Raw genomic sequence first — 12,652 nt, 5'->3', positions numbered from 1 at the left:
ATCTCTGCTCCCTTCCGTGATCAGGGCATATAGAGGTTTAACAAGCAACCCATAGTTATAAATCCACAGTCTGCACCAGCCTGTCATGCCTAAAAAGGTTCTTAGTTCTTTCACTGTCTGAGGTTTTGGGGTCTGGCATATTGCTTCCTTGTGATCCTGCCCCAGAGTCCTTTGTCCAGCACTTACTTCATAACCCAGGTAAATAACTGTTTGCCTCACCATTTGGGCTTTCTTCTGGGATACTCGATACCCTTGCAGGTCTAGAAAGTTTAGGAGGCTTACCGTCCAGTCCACGCATGTCTCCTGGGTCTGGGTGGTTATTAAGAGATCATCCACATACTGGAGTAACTGTCCTTCTCCTGGTGGAGGTTCCCAGGACTCTAAATCCTTGGCAAGCTGTTCCCCAAATATAGTGGGGGAGTTCTTGTACCCCTGCGGTAACACACACCATGTGAGCTGAGTTTTTCTTCCAGTTTTAGGGCTTTCCCACTCGAATGCAAAAATTTTCTGGCTGGCTTCATGGAGAGGGAGGCAAAAGAAAGCATCCTTTAGATCTAGAACAGTAAACCAAGTTAGTTCAGGTGTTAAACGGGTTAACAAGGTGTAGGGATTGGCAACCACTGGATACAAGTCTTCAGTTACCTTGTTAACAGCCCTTAAATCTTGTACTAATCTGTATGACTGTGGTGGTTTCAGGTAGATTTTGGGAGAAACCCTCCCACGGGGCCCCCCTCCCCTCCCCCAACCGGTTCGGGAAAAGACTTACTCAGAGAGAAGTGGAAAAAACCTGTTTACTAAACAGGCAAAGCACTCCCAACACAATACCTGATGACAAGAGCTTCGTGCTGCTTACGGAGGGATAACAAACTTAAAGAAAGAAAGTCTCCTCTTGAAGATAATCACTGTGCTCCACCGCTCCATCTCTGCTGGCATTGGGAGCAAAGGAGATGTGCAGGGCTGGTCTTGGTGGGGTGGGTCCCCTGTGGAGGCCCCCCGGTGCTTCCCCAGGTCCTTAGTCCGGAGAGGTTGGAACAGTTCCGAGGAGAGGGCAAAAAAGAAAAAAAGGAAGGAAAAAAAAAGGGAAAAAAAAAGGAAAAAAAAAGAAAAAAGCTTCAGCTATCCTACAGTGTTTAACTACACTAGCACTAAACTAACTAACTGCCAGGGTAAAAAAAACAACAGAGCTTCTTTCGTCTTGCAGAGTTCCACCTCCCCTGCTTCAAGGTCACTCCAAGGAGCAGAGTTTTCCTGGAGAAAAAAAAATGGCGCTTCCCTCCCCTTTGCACCCAATAGACGATTGGGGGATACACAGTCACTCTAGGACAATGACCCATCAGGCTTCTTTACTGGCAAAATGGGAGTATTAAAATCAGATTGACACTCTCTCAGTAGTCCTAGCTGCAGAAAGTTCTCAATAATCGGGCTAATCCCTTCCCTATCTTCCTTCTTTAGGGGATATTGTTTAATCCTTACTGGCTGTCCTCCTTCTTTAAGCCTGATTTGCACTAGTTGTGCATTCTTTGCTCTTCCTGGTATATTGGAGGCCCATACCCCTGGAAATACCTGATCCATTATTTTCCTAAAATTTTTCTTTTCACTTGTCACTTCAATTTCTTTGGTTATTAGCATTCAGCTTAACAGTTCTACATATTGTTGATCCTTTACCTCCAAACTAATTTCCCCATTTTTGAATATTATTCTTGCTTCCAGCTGCTCTAGCAAATCTCTGCCCAAAAGTGCAGATGGAGCATTAGGCATGTATAAAAATCGATGGATGCCCCACTGTTTTCCCAATTTATACTTCAATGGTTTGCAAAAATAAACTCTTTCAGATTGGCCAGTTGCCCCTTTTACCCTAACATAGTTATTGGTTACAGGTATTAGGGCCTTATTCAACACTGAAAATGTTGCCCCTGTGTCTATCAAAAATTTCACTTCTTTTTCTTTGTTCCCCAGTTTAACTATAACCAGAGGGTCCCCTAGGGCAGGGCCCTCCTCAGTCTTCCTTTACATGAGCAACCACTTTTTCCCTTTTCTGATCACCTTTTTTATGTTCATCACTCTTAATTCTGGGCACTGGTTTTTCCAGTGACCAAATTTCTTGCAAAATGCACTCCCAGTTGGGGTGGTCCTTGTTTTGGTGGACCTTGCCCAAATTTTCCCTTTTCTCCCTCTTTTACTACTGCTACCAATTTCTTCATCCCCTGTTTATTCTAAATTCTGGCTGTTTGGACCCTGGATCTTCTGGAGTTTCCACCTGATGTCTCCTGTAGGCTGTCCTAAAAATCAAAACTAATTGCTTCTCAGTCTCTGTTAAGGCATTAAGCAGCAGTTGCAGGTCTGCCCAATCAGGTGAATGCTGCTTAATCATAAACTTCATTTTCTTAGCAACCCCTATTGGATCACTTCAATAGCCCTTAGCAATCTTTTATCAAATCTCTAAATCAATCGAGGAAAAGGTGTGGTGGTTTCAGGCAGATTTTGGGAGAAACCCTCCCACGGGGCCCCCCTCCCCTCCTCCAACCAGTTCGGGAAAAAAAGATTTCCTCAGAGAGAAGTGGAAAAAACCTGTTTATTAAACAGGCAAAGCACTCCCAGCACAATACCCGATGACAAGAGCTTCGTGCCGCTTACGGAGGGATAACAAACTTGAAGAAAGTCTCCTTGAGGGTTGTCACTGTGCTCCACCGCTCCGTCTCCGCTGACGTTGGGAGAAAAGGAGATGTGCAGGGCTGGTCTTGGTGGGGTGGATCCCCTGTGGAGGCCCCCGGTGCTTCCCCAGGTCCTTAGTCCGGAGAGGTTGGAACAGTTCCGAGGAGAGGGCAAAAAAAGTAAAAAGGAAGGAAAAAAGGACAAAAAAAGAAAAAGAAAAAAAAGCAAAAAGCTTCAGCTATTCTACAGCGTCTAACTATGCTAGCACTAAACTAACTAACTGCCGGGGAAAAAGCAACAGAGCTTCTTTCGTCTTGCCGTGTTCCAGCTCCCCCGCTTCAAGGTCACTCCGATGAGCAGAGTTTTCCTGGGGAAAAACAAACTGCGCTTGCCCTCCCCCCGGCACCCAACAGACGATTGGGGATACACAGTCACCCCAGGACAAAAGGGAACTTGAATCAGTTTTGTTTCTCCATCAGAGGTTATTGCTTGTCTTAGAGGTGCTTGTATGACCTCTGGTTTGTTTTCAGGTTTTTGATGCTATAGGTCCTTGTGGGGGAATCTTAGGACCTGGTGGGAGAGGTTCAGGTTCCTCCCACTCGCTGTCACTGCTAGGCAGTGGTGAATAAAATTTGGATGGTTCCCGGGGTTCAGGAGTGGGTTTAGAAACCCCTACCTCAATTGCTGTCCTCCTGAAGGAAGATGAAGCTAAAGATGAAGTGGGGGAGGTTGGAGTCAATGATGGTTCTGAATTTGTATCCTCTGCCACCCTCCTCCTTTCCTGTCTTCTAGGGGGTGGTTTAAGTATGTCTATTCAATCTGGGAAACCACACAGGGCAGTCAAGCAGTCTACCTAAATTGCTGGTTATTAATCACTTATCAGACTAGGTCCTCTGTTATGCCTTGCCCTGGATATATTGCTATTAAAATACGTTTAAAAATTCCAAGCAGCCTTCCATACACAGTATGTGTTGGAGTCCAGGGCATTCCTTTGGCTGCCCTGGAAGATCAGAGACCAGGACAGGGGGGTCTGGGACCCTGGCCCAGAGCCCAGAGGGACACTGGCTTTGATCCCAGTCCATGGGAAAGGCTTCCTGCACTGCAGGATGGATTGCAAGCCACAAGAGTGTGAAAGATAGTAGTTTAGCTTATCACAGGGTGAAAAGTAGAAGGTTTGGGTTTTTAGTATGGAAGTGAATGGGAGCAAGATGGAGGATTTTGGGCGTTGTCTCTTGCTTCTCCTTTCTTCTTCCCTCACTCCATTTTCTGCAGTGACAGTGGCACAAAGTAGTTTAAGGAGATTGGGTCAAAGTAGGGATGACCTGTTTAGTATAAGTGATAGGTATTGGCAAGTAATGATAAATAAAGAACACGTAACAATTAGTATAAGAGGCAGCGGCATCCCAGTGCGGGGGTAGTCGTCAGATGCCTGAGCAGCTGCACAGATCTTAGTTGGGCACTGAGAAAATTGTAAGATAAGAAACAATAAACAGAGCATGCAACCTTGAAAAATCAGAACCTGAAGACTCCATCTCTTTCTTGCGTCTGGCTCAGGGCTTTGCAGAAGGCAAAAAGACTCTAAAACCACCTGAATCTTGGAAGAGAAACCAAGAAGTAGGGAGTGTGCAGCTGAGAGCCAAGCGTATCTCTTGCCGTGCTGTAACCAAAAGATGGGAACCTTGCAAAGTATCAGCCAAGTTTCAGCAAAAATCTCATGATTCCATGCTGTACCAAGAGCTGTACAAATTACGGTTATAGCCCATTCTAAAGATTTTCGGATTGCTGGCCAAGTCTCTGCCACCCTTTGATCCAAGATGTTACAGAACACGGAGTGGGCTATTTCAATTGCATATCTGTAGGGGTTTTAGTATTTATTCTCTTTCTGTGGGAGGGAGAGATTAGGAGAAAAAAAAAACAAAAAAAAAAAACAAACCCAAAGCAGGCTTAAGCTTAAAAATTAACAAAAAAAAAAAAAGTTTTATTAACACACACTAAAGGAATGAAAAAAAAGTTGAGAAAAAGAAAACCTAAACTAAAACAGAATGACACTTTAAAACATGCTTCTCTCCTCTTACAAACTATTAACTTTCTTATTGAACATCATAGAAAGACACAACTGGAGATTTTCAGTCAGTTTCACTATTTAGACATAATTACTCATTACTTTAGGAGAAGAGTCTCTCTAAAGTATTTTTTTTATGAAGACGTTTGCCATAAGACAAAATAGCCCAGTGCTCTTAATGTCACACATCTGCTGCCGCCCGGAGTTTTTGCAGACTGTGATGTTCTATCAGCAAAGCTTCTCAGTACATTTGGGGTACTATTTACGAATACTTCTTTTAGTCTAAAATCATCTTTGTCTCAAAGGCTGAGACCTCCTTTTAACCCAGGAGCGAGGGCTTTAAAGTTCCCAAATAAATCTCAATTACATCAGTCCTCAATTTTGATTAGAACAGCATTCTACCCAACGACACTAAGATGCTGCAAAGAACAGTCCATTTTTTCCATAGTTTACCTTAGAGAAGTCCGGTTAAAAATGTCCGCTTCTTCAATCCTATTCCAATATTATTAGTTCTTTCACTTCTAATCTAGCTGACTTCATTTGATGTCTGTTCTACGTACCCTCTGTTTTCTTTCTTCTTTCTCTTAAGGAAGAGTAGTGCTTTAAAAGTTCTATGTTGCTAGGAAAGGGTTAAATCTGCCCGGGTCTGTAAGGGTGTCTTGGTTTGAGAAGACAGGTATCTGCTAGGGAGAGGTGGGGCCTTTCTAGGAATGGGGAATTCCAATCCCTTCCCTCCAAGTTATTATAATTTGGAATATTAAAAAGGCTTTTCAGTCAGAGCTATGGGGAAAGGAATGAGTCCTTTACTAGTAAATATAACAGGACAAGCAAACAACTACAGCAATAATAATAATAATAAACAGAACCAAGAACCCCGAGGGGCTTTGTCTCACAAGTCCCGGGCAGTCTGAACCCTCGGGACCCCAAGAGCACCAAGCCGAAATGGTGGAAAAACTCCGGGGCTGATGACTGGAAATGGTGGGTTGTCCCGGCTGGCAGGGGGGTGTCCCGGCAGGCAAAGTGAGCAGTGTTGAAGAAGCCACGATGGCTGGACGGGGCTGACCCAGCTCTAGCAGGGCAGGTGAGGGACTCCGAATTCCTGGGCGCTCTGGCAGATGATAGAATTTACAGGACCGGACCCTCCGTTAACAGTGGACTCCTCACGTAGCTAGCCGTCACCCGACCATCGTCTCTGAGACTGAGGGCAGAAGAGACCACCCTCAGCTCCCGGAGCCCCAGAGCCTTTTCTTCCCCCTCAAACTAAGTGATCTACTACCTTTTGTGTGGGTCAAGTACCCTTTAAGCTTACGGGGGGGGGGGGGGGGGGGGGGAATTCTATAGGAAAACTTAACCCCCAACATCCACAATGAACAATGTTAATGCAGTATTTGGATAGTCCAGCAGGGAGTAGGTCCTTACTGCTCAGTCCCTATGTGAATGTAGGATCTATACAGGGTATCAGTATGGTTTTCCCTGACTCCCTTTAATCCCCTATTTACATGTGAAGTAATAGGCTTGTAAATAGAATTCCTTACATGCTCTATAAAAATTCTAGACAGCCAGTTGGGGTGGGGATACTTGCAGCTGGCAGCTCTGAAGTCATTGCAACACTGCTTGAGGCTGAGCCTATTGCAGCCCGAGTGTGTTGTTGCGAATGGCACTTTACCTAGAACAGCTGCCTTGGCTTCTGCATCAAGAAATGCTGAAGGTGGGACAGGAACAGGCTTTCAATGCATAAATATCATTCCCAGCTATAAATGTTCAGCAACCACAAGATCACTTCATGAATGAAATTACATTTCTGTATCCAGGGCTGTATTTATAGGAAACTACCACTTAGCATGGGGTGTGTGCAGGCATGAGGTCTCTCTCTCTCGGAGCCCCGGCTCTGTTTTTGCCTCGGCTAGCTTGAGAGACAAACCACAGTTGGAAGAATTTTTCCCAGGGCCCTAAAGATCCCAGAGCAGCTGTGAACCTTTTCCTTTAGAGAGAGCAGGCTCCCATCGATGGCAAAAGGAAAGAGTCTGCACTTGTTCCAGGGGGAATCAGGGCTTTATTCAGTCTTTCTCCTGTGGTCCTGCCCTCGCAGGGTCAGGAGCCCAGTCCCGGTCCCCGTCCCCAAGCCAAGAGGAATTTTCCATGTGGTTTCCTGTCTTTTATCCAGGGGGAAGGGGCTAGAGGTGAGGACAAGCCACTACCCAATCAGGGATAAGGTGGGAGTGGAACAGAGTTGGATTACATTCCAGTGTGGGAGAATGGGTGGGGAAAAGGAACAGGGACAAATTTTGGGATGATACACAGGGGAACAGGGGGGTACAGAAGAAACCATTACAAAACCCAATATAAAAATGAAATACAGTATAAACCCAAATAATATACAACAACACAGGCAGGCAGGAGTTTCCTGGGCAAACCCCTCCTTCCAGCTTTGCTAACCCATGGCACCCTTCCTGGGCTGCATTCGAGAGTAGACTTACATGATCTGGGCTTTAAAGTGAGTGAAACTGCACCTGAAGAACCTGAGATTGTGTTCTGGGCTGGAAATGACACAGCAGGAAAAAAACCTAGGTGTAGTCTCTGAATAACGGATGATTAAAAGCCAGAAGTGTCATTTAAACACATCAAGCACAGTCACCTCATCATCCTTCCAGGCCCTGGGTGGCAGAGCCCTGGAAAGCCCTGCAGCCCCCCAGCCCTCCTGTGCCAGGCTCTGGCTGGTGTTTGCTGTGCCCTGCAGCAGTGTGTGGGTGCGTGCTGCACCCTGATCATACTCTGTGCCAGATCCAGAGCTCACTGCTCACAGAATACGTGGGCAGGGCTTTTAGGAGGCCCTCTGGGTCACCCCTCGAGGGTCTACAGGACCAGTACAGTCCCCTTGCCCACCTCCCTGGTCAGAAATGTCAGAATCCAGGCAAAGTTTGCTGATGCCAAGCAAACCAGAGTCACACTGGCCAGCAGCTCATCATAGGGTGACCTCTGCTCACATCATCTGCCTGCCTCAGAAGGACAAGTCAAGCATGGATTAGATCCAGCCTAACTGTTAAAGGGAAGTGAATAATTCACCTGCTCAGCTCTGCCCGGCTGAGCAAAGCCTGAATCTGCCTTCATGCAAGACAACCCCTGCAAGCTGAGCCATGACATTTATGTAAAAGAGCCATAAATAACTAAAGCTTTTCTCAATTTTGTAATTAAAAAGGGGGGGAAATTCACAAAGCACTGATCTGGTATGGTGGTAAAATCCAGAAAACTACAAGGTCAATTAATGCACGGCAAACTCAGGAGTTTATGAGCCAGTCAGTGCAGTGGAACAGGAACAGCTATAAAACAATTTCTGTTTGAGTTGCACTGCCCACCCTGACACCACGACTGTAGCTCTGCACAGAGAGAGCAGTTACACAGCATAGTGATCAGCTTTAATCTGTAAATTAAAGCATAAGACTACCAGCAAAACTAATGGCTTTCCAAACCTGAACTGGAAAAAAAAAAAGCTAGCTTCTTAATACATGCCAAGAGAAGGATGGAAAAAAAAAGCATTTCAATCATTACACAGACACATCCATTTCTTCATACTCAGGACTCCACTAGTTTTGTTCTAGACCTAATTAGATTTTAAATGAGATTCCAGCACCTCTAATAGCTTATTCTGATTGCTCTTTTTATATCATGCAGGCACTAAATATTCATTGTGTTCATATGATTAAGTACCAAATCAATAGATATGACTAGTGGGCCTGGTAAAATTAGTGCTTTGCTTTATAAATAAAAAGAAAGAAGTCCTATCTAATGTAGAGTTCAGCCTCCCTCTTTGAAGAGTCGCTGTGACTGACATAGCTGGTAATCACAAAGAAAATGGGGGAGAATGAGTAATTTAGTGAAACTGCTGAATTTAGGATTAAAGTAACCAAAAGGGACTGTTAAAATATGGGCTTTATCATGGAAAAAGAACAATGTGACTTGAAACAAATGCAAGGGGTCACTGCTCCTAAACAGCAAATCCTGGAATCTGTACCCTGGTAATGGGTGCCTGGGTAGCAGGAAGGGAAAGACATGGCTGTTAGGGTCCCAAGTCAGCTGTGTTTATGGAAAACAAGTCAATAAAGAAAAGGGAAAAAGTGTTTTTCTCAGTGCAAATCACACTAAGGCAAAGAAAAACTCACTGTCCTCCCAGAGACAAGAGTCTCTCAACCCAGCAAGATGAAAGAAAGGAAACCTTTGGTGATATCTCTATTCAAGTGCACTGCAAAGAGAGATGTTTTGCATTGCTCTCTCTCACCAGCAGACCCTTCCCAGCAGAAGCACCAGCCCAGTGAGCCAGTGCCACTCACTGCTACTTGCCTGGCCTGCAGGTCCCAACCACTGGGACTGCTCCGTTTGGCCATCACCAAAATCCCAGCACAAAAACAGGGCACACATATGACAAAACACTTCTAACCTTACATTGGGATGAAACAACTTCCGGAAGCCACTGCTGATGTGTGAACATCACCCATAAAGGAGCAGCAGCTCCTCAGCATGTTGGTTTTACTGCCAGGGACTTTGTTCCCAGTTTCAATAACCTGAATGGCAGAAATTCCAACCATACTGTGACTGTGATTCGCAAAGCAGTCACACGGAGAGAGAGGTTTCGCAGGGCAGAGGTTCCTCCGTTCCGACTCAGGCTGAGTCTGGGCGGAGAGAGAGCCTCCTTGTTTATTTCTTACTTTATATACATTTTTGGGTCTGGCCGAACATTGGCTTCTCGGAGTTCTCATCCCTCAGCCGAATGGTCAAACCAGCTGTCAGTTACAATTGTTTTCAGGTTAGAAATATGCAAACAAAGGACAGAGAATGAAAAACAAAGGATTTGTTTATGTTACATATGTGGGAAAAAGGTAGAAACTGCTTCTAATATTGCACTGTAGCTAAAAGATCTGACTCCATTTTATGAAAATTCAAAAGGCTTTAAGAAACTCAGAAAAACCAGGGTAACACCATACCAAATGGTTTGGACATGAAAAGAAACTCATAGTGTACCAACTGAGGAGGCAGAGGCAAGAAGCCATGTGTGGGTGATGTCTGTGCACAGGGAACAGGGGATCAGCCAGCACAGGCAGCATAAAAACAGGCACTCCATGGCCTGCAGGACACCAGTGTGGCACCAGAGTGCTCCTGCTTGCACTGAAAAACTCTTCCTCTCCTTCCTCCATGGCCCACGGGTGATCTGCAGCTCCCATGTGGTTCCCAGCCTCTCCTGCACAGAAGGAGGAGATCCTCTGTGGTTAGGAGACACTGCTGGAGCTAATGAGGCTGTCTTGTGGCAGAGTTAATTAGCTGGGGTTTAGCACTGCTGGCTTGTTGCCTCCAGCTTCCAATCCAGCCATTTGAATTACACTTTAGATGTGCACTTGCAGCTCAGGACCAAAATGTCAATAACAATAATTAACTGCAATTTCTGCTGCTATTCAGTGAGGTGGTGTCAGCTGAAGGACCAACACTAGCAGATTTCCTGCTGAACCTGGGGAAGGCACGTGGGGCAGGAAGGAAGCACAAGGGTTATGTCCACAGAAAACCAGACAGGAGGTAGTTTCCCTGGATTGCTTTTCAATATACATTTTTCTTTGTTCACAGATCATGGCTACAACTTCTGTCATCTCTACTCCCACCATGGCTTCAGTACTGTGAGACGTTTACTTTTTTCACCCATTTGGGATCACAGATTCCACCTGACAATTTTTCATGCCTGTTTTACTAAAATATCACAAATTTTATTTTAAAAACAATTGGAAGCTTTGGCTTCTACTTGGAGTAGGCAAAAATGTGTTCATTTCTTTTGTTATTGTGAAACTGAAAGTGCCCTCCAAGATTTGTGAGAAGGAAATTCTCATTTGCACAATGCCCTGCAGAAGTTGGACCTTATCTATAGATCATTACAGCATGACTCATCACACAGGAATAAAGACAATTTAAGGTGGCTTGATTGCAAAAATCAAATGAACATAAGCACTCTGGGTTTTTATTGAATGCTAAAGAACGTTCCAGCAGCAAGGGAAACATGGCACAGGGAATCTTGTCAGACACACTTTAAATCACCTTCAAAAAGTTAACCAAAGTCTTATTGCAAACCTGTGAGGAGGATTTATGCAGTCTAAAATGAGATAGGTACCCCAGAGGGAAGGTTCTGGAATATTTTTCATTACTGCACTGTAGAAATTGCTTCTCTGCTGTGGACTCCAGGACGGTGTGGATAAATGCAGAAGGGAGATCTCTGAAGTTGTGTTTTAGAAGATAAGGTTTATTGTAAAGGATATGAGGCCTTGCTCTGAGCTGCCAGGCGCAGCTCATGGCAAGGCCTAGGGAGGTGGGGGAAGGGAGAGGTAGGGAAAGAGGAGTAAAGAGCAAAGGGCAAAGAGAGCAACCCACCCTTGCAGCCCCTTGATAAGGGGGCTTCAAGGTGGGCTGGAGCAGGGCTTGGGCCAATGGGGTTACAGATACCTGATACTTCAGGGAAGGGTTACAGGTGTGGGATGAACCATACATTGGGGGTGAGACAGGACATTCCATTTGACCTCTGGGTCTGGCTGCAGGTGACCTTCAGCTGGTCACATAACTGTTTTCCCAGACATCCAGTAGCTAGGACATCTCAAACATCAAAACTTACTTTCAATTCTATCTCACTTACAGGTTTCACATTCTCAGAATCTAAGCAATCATATTTATAGGGCTTTCTGGCTTCATCCTCCCCAACACTGCACCAATATTGATTGCCACTGAGAGTGATCTAAATGTTGTGAGTCAACACTCCCCAGAGCTCCCTGTGTCTTGCACTGGTTGGCACACAGAGCCTGTAGGGGAGGGAGTTCTCAGGCTTCCAAACATTCCTGCAGTGTGACTAGAGGAATGTGCTGCCCCTGATTTCAGGCATTTCTCCGTTCTAAGGTCGAGGTGCTGCTGGAAGACCCATCCCTCCCCAGGACACACAGATGAGACTGGCTGAGCATGCTGTGAGATCCACTGGATGCCACAGTGAGCCAGTCTCACCCTGTGATTCTGGGATATCACGTGTAGAATTAATCAGCTTGCTTTTAAATCAAGAACAGAACTTAACAGCAAGCTACCAGTGAGTCATCCGTACCTATAATGGAGCTTATGTGGCTGCCTGCCTTACTAAAATCCACCAAGGCATCTGTACGTGCTACACGATTCTCCTTCAAGCCCCGTGGCCAGCCCTCCTGGCTGCACCTCCGCATGCCATGCAGGGAGCTCTGTGTGCAGGGACTGCAGCTGCCCAGCAGCACCTTCTGTTGTGTCGTGTGGCAACAGTGACCATCGTGTCCAGGAAGGTTACAACCACCAGCAGGGGAAACAGACGAGACAAGTCTTTGTTAAGCTTGAGAATCCATTTATTCCCCCCTACCCCGGGCTGGGCAGGGGATGAAGATGAAGGGACATGAAGACAAAGAGGGTGAGAAGGGGCAGGGTCGTGGGTTTTATAGGGTATTCTAGGGGAGGAGTCAGGGTTTAGATCAAGGGAGGAGATCAGATTTCAGCCTCCTCAAAACAGGACTCCACACCTTCCCCTGCAGATCACTCACAGATTCATGAACCCCAGATGCACAAAGCTGCCTCAGCATTGGTTCATCTCTTCCCTTTCCACAGCCCTAAAGAACCACTGTGGAACTAATAAGATGGCGGGGACGGGGGGGGGAGGGATTTCTCCATAAAGAGAAAAGAACCAAAATCAGATTCTTTGGGGTAACTGAAGGAGGCATAAACATCTGAAACACAAAAATCATAGGTTTTCTGGGGGGAATCAACACCTCTTCCAAAGGGCAGAACCAAAACAGCCCAAAAAAACAGCCAGCCCTGCAAGATCTGAAATACCCCATTAAAGCAAGGATTCCCAAATATACTTTACTCCCACACTGCTGCTCCCAGCAGCAGCAGCCTCACGTGACATGG

At 45.6% G+C, this 12,652-nt stretch overlaps 1 long non-coding RNA gene across 1 annotated transcript in view; it reads right to left on the bottom strand.

The window, feature by feature from the left end:
* LOC120764899 (uncharacterized) overlaps window positions 1-891 on the bottom strand; it is a 68,356-nt gene extending 67,465 nt beyond the window's left edge. Inside the window, exon 1 of the long non-coding RNA XR_005704322.2 lies at window positions 854-891. This is a non-coding gene — a long non-coding RNA (uncharacterized LOC120764899). The remainder of the gene's footprint in view (window positions 1-853) is intronic.
* Window positions 892-12,652: the final 11,761 nt, after the last annotated feature.

The sequence above is a fragment of the Hirundo rustica genome, chromosome W (assembly GCF_015227805.2).
Source record: "Hirundo rustica isolate bHirRus1 chromosome W, bHirRus1.pri.v3, whole genome shotgun sequence".
Taxonomy (NCBI): Eukaryota; Metazoa; Chordata; class Aves; order Passeriformes; family Hirundinidae; genus Hirundo; species Hirundo rustica.
Note: the sequence above shows the minus strand (reverse complement) of the source record. Positions and strands in the feature narration are given on the sequence as shown.